The sequence below is a fragment of the Antedon bifida genome, chromosome 3 (assembly GCF_963402885.1).
Source record: "Antedon bifida chromosome 3, ecAntBifi1.1, whole genome shotgun sequence".
NCBI classification, from domain to species: Eukaryota; Metazoa; Echinodermata; class Crinoidea; order Comatulida; family Antedonidae; genus Antedon; species Antedon bifida.
This window is the reverse complement of record NC_136228.1, coordinates 33,044,124-33,054,987: the sequence shown is the minus strand read 5'-3', so window position 1 is coordinate 33,054,987 and position 10,864 is coordinate 33,044,124. Positions and strand designations below refer to the sequence as shown.

Below are 10,864 nucleotides of genomic sequence, written 5' to 3'. Positions count from 1 at the left end.
ATGGTAGTGATATGTACCCAAATATAGTAGTGGTATGACATCATCATGTCCATATATGGGCACATCACATTTTTTTGTCACATAAAGTTTGATAGTGTAGACAGCGCTTTACATGGTGATATTTGCTGCTACATTATCCCTTTTCCACACAATACCTTATGGTATACATCATTCTTCTACATTGAGAAAATCTGTTCTCAAAACTTTACCTTTAAGATTTTTTTTTCTGAGCACTTTAAGTCATTTTTTTGTAAAGAGCACCTCATGAATATTCAAATTGTTATTATCTCTATGATTCCTTGTTTTTAATTTAACTAGAATATTTCACACGCACAACCACAACATAGACTACCTCAACAAATAAACATTGTCTGACAAACCACAAGCATTTTCCAGGATATGTACTGGCATGATTAATTAACAAGCAATTGTAGGGAAAATAATTAAATTAATTAATATTAGGGTGACTCAAGTTTAGACAACATATTGTTGACAAAGTATGGTGTAAATATACTTAATACTTACGTTAATTTGTATTTTGTAAGAAATCAAAAAGGCCGCGAGTAGATAAAACTTTATTGAGATTACAAATTATTGCCGGCATATTTCAAAGATGCTTATGATTTTATTTTTAAATAATTGTACTACAAATCATAAAAAAAGTGTCTGAATAACTTGAATATTAAATTATTGTTGACAATTGTTCTCTTAAACATAACCATTTATCATCAAAAGTCACCCCCAGACTCCCACCACCTTTTTTTAAACCTCTAAATCCAAATTGATGTACATTGTTGAATTTTCAAAAACATCAGTTTTATAATTGGTTTATATATGACAGTTAAATAATGTATCGTTATAGCAGATTTTTATTTACAGGTATAAATATTATATATTAATAATATATTATTCATTATAGCATAAAATATAACTTGCTTCTTTCTTTACTAATTATATTTAGATTAAAATTTAAAAGGTTTTTTATTAATATATGTTACAAATGAAACAAGTACTTGGTCAACTCTCTCAATATCTAAAAATCAACCTAAAAACAAAAATAATGATTATGATTATTTTAGTCATACAACATTTTTTGTAATGAATTTCTTCACTATGCTATATTGAAATTTAATTTGTTGGCTTAGCAAGACTGTGACTTTTTATACATTCTTTTCATAAGGAATTTCAATTAAGAAAACAAAAACGCCAATTAGACAATCTAATTGAGACTACAAATTAATTACCAGCTTGCCAGTTGCTATTTTTTTTACAAAAATACAGTCTTGCCCACTTATCGTAGTTAATATTTTTTTTAAAGTGATACCTACAATTTAAGAACGTGGTGTAAGCTATAGCTGGATATTCTAGATTAGTATATTATTCTAGAAATGTACGTTTTGTACCATTTCACTTTAAGCACTTTAAGTTCATATTTTTGTGATTGAAATTACATTGTAAACATAGAATTTATAGTCAACTATCCCAAAAACAACTTGGCTGTCTGAAAACAAAGTGTGTTCAGTTTGGTTTAGTGCATCTGTGTCCAGTTTTGGGCTAGCCCAAGGTTGTCTGGTTTGGATGAGCACAAGAGTGTCCAGTTTGGGCTAGCCCAAGGTTGTCTGGTTTGGATGAGCACAAGGGTGTCCAGTTTGGGCTAGCCCAGGTTGTCTGGTTTGGATGAGCACAAGGGTGTCTAGTTTGGGCTAGCCCAAGGTTGTCTGGTTTGGATGAGCACAAGGGTGTCTAGTTTGGGCCAGTCCACATGTGTACAATTTTGGGCCAATCCACATGTGTACAATTTTTGGGCCAGACCAAGGGGTGTCCAGTTTGGGCCAGCCAAGATTGTCTGGTTTTAGGCCAGGATAAGGGTATCCAGTTATGGCCAGTCCACATGTGAACAATTTTCATGATTGTCTAGTTTTTAGGCCAGTATAAGTGTGTCCAGTTTCTGATAAATGGATTGTAACTTGTACTGTCAATGTATTTTAACAATGTTTTATAGTAAGTCAATAATATGCGATTCACTTCCATTCATTTGCACAAATCAACTTTTGTTAATTGTTTGTTTGTCTTTATATTCTGTATACAAATAAATGATGGCCAGTATTCGAAGGACCCATTAATAAATAAAGCCCTCTACATCATATCTACAGAGGCAGGATTAGTCGTACTATATAGTTTTATCTGTGGTAATACAAGTATTAATATTACAAGTATACATAATATCCATAAATGTGGCACATGCAAGGGAAATCAGACAAAAGTCGGAATTTTCAAAATTGAGATTTTCAGAAATACTGAAACTACATTTATTTATTTCCTTTATTTCATCAGTGATGAAGTTGACATAAATATTAAAAAAACTTTATCAAATAAAAAAAAAAAACATAGTATAACACAAACCACAAATCAGTCTTTCAATGGCCATAATAGTACATCCAGTAACACAAACCAAAAAAAAATTTGCTTATCATAACTCAGTTTCTGATCATTGACCAATCATTGAAAACTCCGTGGAAAGTAATGAAGTTTTTTGTGCGTTGTGTCCTGACTTTGGGGAGGGTGAACGATCTAACGCGTCGGAGCTGATGGTTGTATGTGGGAGGTTTAGATACATAATCCAAGATTTAAAATGCTGAAAAAAATATCTTGATACCAAAGATATCTCAGTCTAAAGTTTTGGCTGTTACAATCAGTGTTTTGAGAAACGTGCTTCTAAAGTTAATTAACAGGAAATGACAAATACAAAAAAATAAACAGCCTTTTATATATTATTTTATTTTTGGCTGTCTCTACAAATCTACACATGCGACTTATGTCCGATTTCGCTTGAATGTGCCACAAATTATGAGTTGAGTTAATTTTGTTATAAACTAACAGTTATTCTTACTAACAAGTTTTACGTTAGTTAGTTAGTGATCCAAATCAACTTTGCTTCTGGGATATAGATATAACCCCCATCATCCTCTAAACTTTTATTGAACAGTGACCAATCAGTACGGCCTACCTTTTTATTCTTAATTATACGGGTTACAATAATCTATGTTAATATGTGTTTTATTATATAGAAAATAAATAACTTTTGGAATTTAATGCTTTGTAGTTCTGTTTGTTTTTTTTTTATAACTAATATTTATGTTACAACATAAACAATATTAAAAATCATTTTTTGTTCTACATAACAACAAATCATTTTGTCTAAATTGAATTGTTTAATACTTATTTGTTACTAATGATATTAATAATTATGCAGATAAACGATATCTCTATTCACTGATGCGTTTTATAACATACTCATTTCGTAAAGTTCATATCATTTCTTACAGCCTGTTGGCTTTCTCCTCTGTCCAAGACACAGGCTATTGTAGGTGGCCAGATTACTTGGCTAACCATATTTCACTGTTTTCCTTCATTTTTCTTTTTATGCATATTACCGTTACAAACATTACATTAACAATACACTGTCTCTCCTGGCTGTGAAACATACTATAATTTTATCATCATTATTATAATTTTAAAAAGTCAACCTTGTATAACATGATTTATTTATTATTCCCTGTTAATTTAATAATTTTATTAATATTAATATATTATTAAAATTTATAAAGCGTGCACGAATAGAGCTGTGAATGTAAATATAAAAAAACATGCCTTTCATGATCTTGTGGACTAATTAAATCGTGTCTGATGATATTAAATGTGCCGCGTTCATAAAATATATATCGGTGCGTAAAAAGGACCTGTAAAACATTTGCAATCAATATTATAGTACATGCGAACGTGTTTATGCAATGCCATATGTTCCGTGTCGTAACCAAGCCCACAGTTCAAGCTGAAAGACAATAGAATTTGTTGTTTTTTTTTTTAATAAGCAAAACATCTGATGTTTTAAGCATTTTCAGAGCCTCATATGTTAGAAACTAAGTAGGACGTGGTATGTGGGAATAATTTATAATGGGAAAACCTTTAAATTTATCATTCAGGATGCTTTGCAATAACGTTTATTCCCTAACGAACAGATTACAGTGTACAGTAGTTTATAATGATTCTATTCCAAGAAGATCAGTTGTTATAAGGTGCTAATACCCATGTATATGATGGGTTGAATAACATCTACTACAGTTTCAAACTAGTGACTAATTCCTGCAGTTTCATTGTATGCATGGTCGAGCGATTAAGACAGTGGAACTGTAATCCATAGCTTTGTGGCAAGGGTTTCAGGATCACACGCTCCATGGGTCTCATCGTAGAACGAGTCTTCTCGGATAATGACTATAAACTTTAGGTCCAGTTTAAACAAAATGCTCATTTAGGGGGGTTTTTTTGGGAGGGGGGGGGGTCTTTTCTACCATGTAGTTGTAGTCTAGAATCAAATCAGCAGAATAATTGCAGTGAGAGAATCGAGTTTGCAAATGGCTCTGGCATGGAGCCAATATGTAGGTTGTATAAAGGAGATCACTATAGAAGATCTAAAGCTCTGTCTACACTATCAAACTAAACTGTGTGCCCAAATATGGTAGTGATATACCCAAATATGGTAGTGATATGACATCATTATGTCCATATATGGGCACATCACATTTGTTTGTCACATAAAGTTTGATAGTGTAGACACACATTTTTTAATTGATCATGCTCCTAAATACATTCAGTAAATCAGAAAACATATGACATTGAATTGAATGTTTTCGTTTCATCAAAATAAATGATGAATTAAAGAAATTGTACTAAAGGTTATAAAATGAGTAATTCCCTTAAATGATTAAGAAAATTGTATTTTGTAAATAGATTGAAGAGTAGAATAAGTCCTTGGAGCCTGGGAACAATATAAGAATGATTATTACAACATTTATATATATATAAATAATCAACTAAGATGTTTTTTTAAATTACATAATAACCATGTTTAACTATGCTAAAGTTAAATTGAAAAAAATATATATATAAGGACTTTTATAATATTTAATTTGATTAATCCAAAATATGATTAATTATAATATTGGGTTTATACAATATTGAGTTTGACATTTATATAAAGAAACGTCTGTTGTAGTCATGGATACAGTTTAAATTGAATGGCATTTTTGACATTTGTTTACTAAATAACATCTTGTAATGTTTAAAACTATTAGAGTAAGTACCAGATAAAATACAGTATGTTTATGTTGAGTGACAATTTGAAGTAGCATGTTGCTCTCTCTGTCCTTAATAATGTCACAATGTAAGGGGAACCCTGGACGACCTCTTCCAAACTTCTGCACTCTACATATTGTGGATCAAAGGGATGAATGAATTTTACAATGCAAAATATAGGACATTTTGGTCACACTTTATTGTACAAGCTGTCACTACTCTGTTTCATGGCCTTTAAGCTCAAACTTTATGTGACAAATGTGATGTGCCCATATATGGACATGATGATGTCATATCACTACCATAATTGGGCATATCACTACCTTATTTGGGCAAATCACACTTTTTTTATAGTGTAGACAGCTTTATGGTAATCTGAATTTTTTATCTATGACCTTTTGTTTTTTACCATATTCTGAGCCACTTTATGTATTAACATTCCTAGAAATTAATGTTATGTCATATCTACAGCAGCACATCTCTAAGCATCAAGACGTTAATTTTAACTACTCTCATTCTTTTTACCGATCCTGATGATGAAATGCATACTGTGAAAATATTGAATCTTGAGTGTGTGTATTTCACTGCTTGAGGCATGTGTTACACTTTCATACTTGACGAATATGATTAGTGGACCTTCACTCGTATCACAAAAAAAGATTGTTCCTATACTGTATATTCTTTCATTATGTTATTATGTTGTCATCTATCCAAAAATTTATTTTATTTACAAAACTCTGTGTATAATATTCCAAAATAATATTTTATATACATTTGTAAAGAATTTGTTTACAAATTTCATCTTTTTATACAGAACATGATGATCAGTTTTCCCTGTCTAGACTTGTGCATATGGCACTTAATCCCTATCAGAATCTTTTATTTGGATAATAAAGCTGTATTAAGTACCAATTTGTCTCCATTAACTGATCTTTGAAGATATTTATTATTTTGCCCTTCTTTTTACTGACTTTCAGTATTACAATACCTTCTGAGACACCCATATTCATAGGACAGAAACAAACGAGGGATATTTTATGCATAATGGCCAGGGATACCTTCCTACAGTATACCCATTCCTTGCTTAGATCCCCTTTTTTAAGCCTCTAGGTCAGACATTTTCAAAGTATAAGTGCCATTTATAAAGACCTAGCAGTTTTCTTAGCTCAGCCCAACGATGTTAGAGCTGGTTCTGGATACTATATTTCGTTTCATATTTCAAGTAAAAATAAGTGCATTTTTTTCAAAATTCTTTTAGCTCAGCCTCAACCAATCATGGTGGGCTGGTCCTGTAGAGTTATAATTTTATTTAATATGTCAATGTATGAGTGCAATTTCCGGGGACCTAGCAGCTTTTCTTATACTACCCGCCCCCCCCCCCCCCCCCCCCCCAACCAGCCTATGCCTCTGCTATTGATATTTCATTCTTACACCTCTCCTTAGCTACAGTATGTATGTACCTATTGCATCCTTCTCTATACTTGAATCCCATTGGTTTCACTATAAAATTGTATAAATAAAATAAATGTTGATATAATGACCAGTGGTATATTTATTTATTTTCTTCTCCACCCAATCGGCAACCTCCCACCACGTTTCTTCTCTTTTTCTCGTGGTCCCTAGTAACCTTTCGTAAATTCATAAATTACAAGGTTTATAGGGTGAGTTGATGAGGTACCAACGTTTCAATCTTTTAACATTCAACAGTTTGATGACATGAGAGCCATGACTGGCATTTTTGTTAAAGATATATTGTCCCCCTAACTAATTTTTTTTTTTTTTGGTTGAATGTGGCCATTTTAATGTCATCTAATAATTATTCACTTGATCGAAAAAAAAATGATTTACCTGAAAAAAATGTAATTCAAAGCAAAAAGTACTTAAATTGTCTGTCAGACAGTCTTTTTTTGGTAAAAATTAACTGTTTCTTTTGTCTTTTGGTAGGTGAAAACATAAGTGTTTTTTTTACAGAAGTGAATAACTTCGATTTTAATAATCTTCATATTTTCATGTTTTTGGGGGACGATACTATCTTTAACCTACTTGAAAAATCTGACCTGAATATGAAGTAATGTCCGCCTCATAAGAGTTTTTGAATGATATAACAATTTACATAATATCAAGGTCCATGAAAATCAATCTGTTTTTCTTAATAAAACGTAAGGAACCCACAATTTCCATAAAACCTTAATCGCTTTCTCTGTATTTCCTATTAACTGCGTTTAGCAGTAGATTTTGAAACATCTGCTATGAAAATTGATGTATTTGCTGATTATACAGTATAAAACATAAATAAAATTATATTTATACTCTCAATTATGTATTAATAAATCAATAAAGCATTAATAAATTACAGTTGATATAATTAATTCCATTTCATTCACAAAATGTTGTTTTAATGTTTTAAAGATTTGTTAATAAACCAGCGTGATTGAAAATTCTTTTGTCTCTTGCTACAAGAAACATGTTTTTTTATACCAACCCCATAATAGTGTATGCTATATGTATTATAATCTATTGATTTGTTTATTAAATTTTCATCACAATAATAGCAACATAATGAGCCTCACTCTTGTAGCTTTAGACTTTAGCTTTCCTCTTGGGAAATCATGACGCCATCACTCCACCAACACTGTCACGTCAAAATCAACATATAATCCACTTATTATATCAATTAAAATATGTTAATAATTGATTTAAACATTTTAGTTTACTGTAAAAATAAACCACGGAAAACAAGAGATTGTAATTACAAAAAGGAAACAAATTGACTGACATGACAAGACACAGAAGTAGACGCATCTCAGACACTTAAAACCAGTTTTTTTCAACATGCTTAAGAAAAACTAATGTATTTTATTGAATGTCATCCTTTGTCACAGATGTTACTTGGAAGTATTCATGGGAAGTGTATAGCCTGTATTTCTTATAACATCCATTAGTGTCAAGTCTATTATGATTTATTATATATCATTTAACCATCTAATATAAACATAACGATTTTCCAACTACTGTACAATCATAGGAGGTGATTCAGCTTGACAATAACAGGTGCCCAACAACCAATATGCGTGTTGGAGGACAGCTAGCCTAGCATCACGGTAAGATAACCACGTAAATCAACCATTTTTAATACTATTATGTTAATTTTGTTTCAAATCGTTTCCTTCATCAGTTTTCATCTATCTGCATTACTGTATAATAGTATTCTGGTTTTTAGATCAAATTTATCTTAAAAGGTATTACTCCACTGTATTTTATAATAGAGGTATTAAAAAAACTAGAGTCAACTGTGCAGCATCACTTAGCTGTATACAAGTTCACTATAGTAGAGAAAGAGAGAAATCAGAAATAGGCCCTCATTGGTATCTAATGTGCCAGTTTTAAGATCAAATTTATTTTAAAATGTGTTACTCCGATGTATTTCATAATAGAGGTATTAAAACAACTAGAGTCAACTGTGCGGCATCATTTTGCTGTATCCAAGTTCACTGTTGTATATACCTGATATGCACCTAAAGAGAAATCAGAAATAGGCCCTCATTGGTATCTTATATGCCGATTTTAAGATCAAATTTATTTTAAATGGAGTAGCTCTGCTGTATTTCATAATAGAGGTATTAAAACAACTAGAGTCAACTGTGCGGCATCACTTTGCTGTATTCAAGTTCACTATTGTATATACCTGATATAACCCTAAAGAGAAATCAGAAATAAGCCCTCATGGGTATCTTATATGCCGGTTTTAAGATCAAATTTATTTTTAAATGTGTTACTCGCTGTATTTCTTAAGTCATATTAAAACAACTAAAGTCAACTGTGCGGCATCAACACTTTTCTATATTCAAGGTCACAATATATTTGTATAACACCTGATATGCACCTAAAGAGAAATCATAAATGATAGGCCCTCATGGGTATCTTATACTACATGATAAAATGTATCGTCGTTAATTTTAAGACAACTGTGGATTGAAAGTTTACCCACACAGTGAATATAAATCATTTACACATATACAAACATTTTAAGACTATTGAAAGCAAGTTCCACCCCCCCCCCCCCCCCCCACACAACTCTTGAGTTATCCCTGGATTATATTTGTGTCCGAAACAATACAAGTGATGAGGTATTGTCTTAAGAAATAATTATAATGATTTATAACTCTTGAGATTGGTTAAAGCTATCAACCAATCAGAAGAGGGGAATTCCAATTTCAGTAATTGTTTTCAGTTGATATGGCCGCATTCAATCATTGGCAGAACATGATCAACAAAACACTGCTTCTGGTAAAGGTAAGATTCTTAAACATTTCAATATAACATATAGTGCATTAACACTAGCTTTCGTATGCATTACATGATGTAGGATGTGCATGCGATTTAGTTGATACAATTACAATTTTTATTCAAAGTCTATCTCTGTGTATAAGCAACAGCTGATTTCATTACAGTACATTCATTCTGCTTCGCTAATTTCCGAATTAAGTTTTTTGATTCTTATTGTAGAGCCTAAGCCTTGCCTACACTACCAAACTTTATGTGACAAAATAATGTGATGTGCCCATATGGGCATGATGATGTCATATCACTACCGTATGTGGGCATATCACTACCCTATACGGGCACATCACACTAGTTTGATAGTGTAGACAGCTTTAGATTAACTTTCATAACTTTGTAAATGAATGTTGGGGTAAAATAGGGTTTCCAAGCCCATTTGCAAATTACAGACTTCATTTTACCCATTATTCTTATTCGACACCGAAGATTGGTTATTTAAGAGACGGATGGTAAATCGCTAACCGCAATCACGATAAATTATTGTCCGAGCAGGCAGTGATGTAACAATCACTAATACTGGCTAAACCCATCAACTTCCTAGCGTTAGAGGGCCCTTTGGGAGTGCTAACCCTGTATTACGTCACTGCGAGCAGGATTGAGCCAACAGTTGTCTCCCTATCAGGATTCCAGTGAACCGGACATTCACCAACCAGTAATATGATTTTACAAGATTTCAAATTAATATAACATATTTACAAATAAAGTGAAAAGTAATCCATTATTAATATTTTTTCCATTAGACGCAACCTCAAGTTTTACAACCTTAGTACTTGAATGGTGAGTAAAATTTCATTTTATTTTATTGTTCAGTTACACTTTAAAAAGGTCAACCCACGGTAAGTAGTACTACATGATGATTTGTATTGCTTAACATGGCTTATGATATTAGTTGATTAAGCCTTAATGTCATCAGAAGTTTGGATGTAACATGGTATAATTTACTCAATACTCGGAAGACTAAATCCTTATATAAATCAAAAATTCTTTGTGAAAACAAACTGAACAATGCGTGGTAAATTATCTCAAACCGGATGCCTAGAAAATCAGATTTCTCACTAAAAGTCACTATCCTCCTCATCATCATATCTATAAATAAATTAGTTGAAAGTTAGAAAAAATGGCCCATCTTCAACGTGCATTCTGGAGTAATACAAATATTGTGGACATTTCTGAGACTAGTAGAATGTGTCTTGCTTTGTTTGTATCATTTAACTTTAACCAAAACATTGCCTCGACATAGAAGACCAACTAATATTGATAATAAAATTTGTATTTTTCTGGATGGTATGTTTATTGTAAATCCATAACAGGAAAATAACGCTTAAAAAAGAATTAGGTCCAATGAATTCTAAAAAGCAACTAATTATGTAACATAAATCGAGGGTCACAG

The 10,864-nt window shown here is 31.7% G+C and overlaps 1 long non-coding RNA gene across 1 annotated transcript; it reads left to right on the top strand.

Annotated features, from left to right (window-relative positions):
- The first annotated feature begins 86 nt into the window (after nucleotides 1-86).
- Nucleotides 87-3,091, top strand: LOC144837717 (uncharacterized). Its single transcript, XR_013611546.1, has 2 exons — nucleotides 87-1,614; nucleotides 1,817-3,091. It is a non-coding gene; the product is annotated as an uncharacterized LOC144837717 (long non-coding RNA).
- The last annotated feature ends 7,773 nt before the right edge of the window (nucleotides 3,092-10,864 follow it).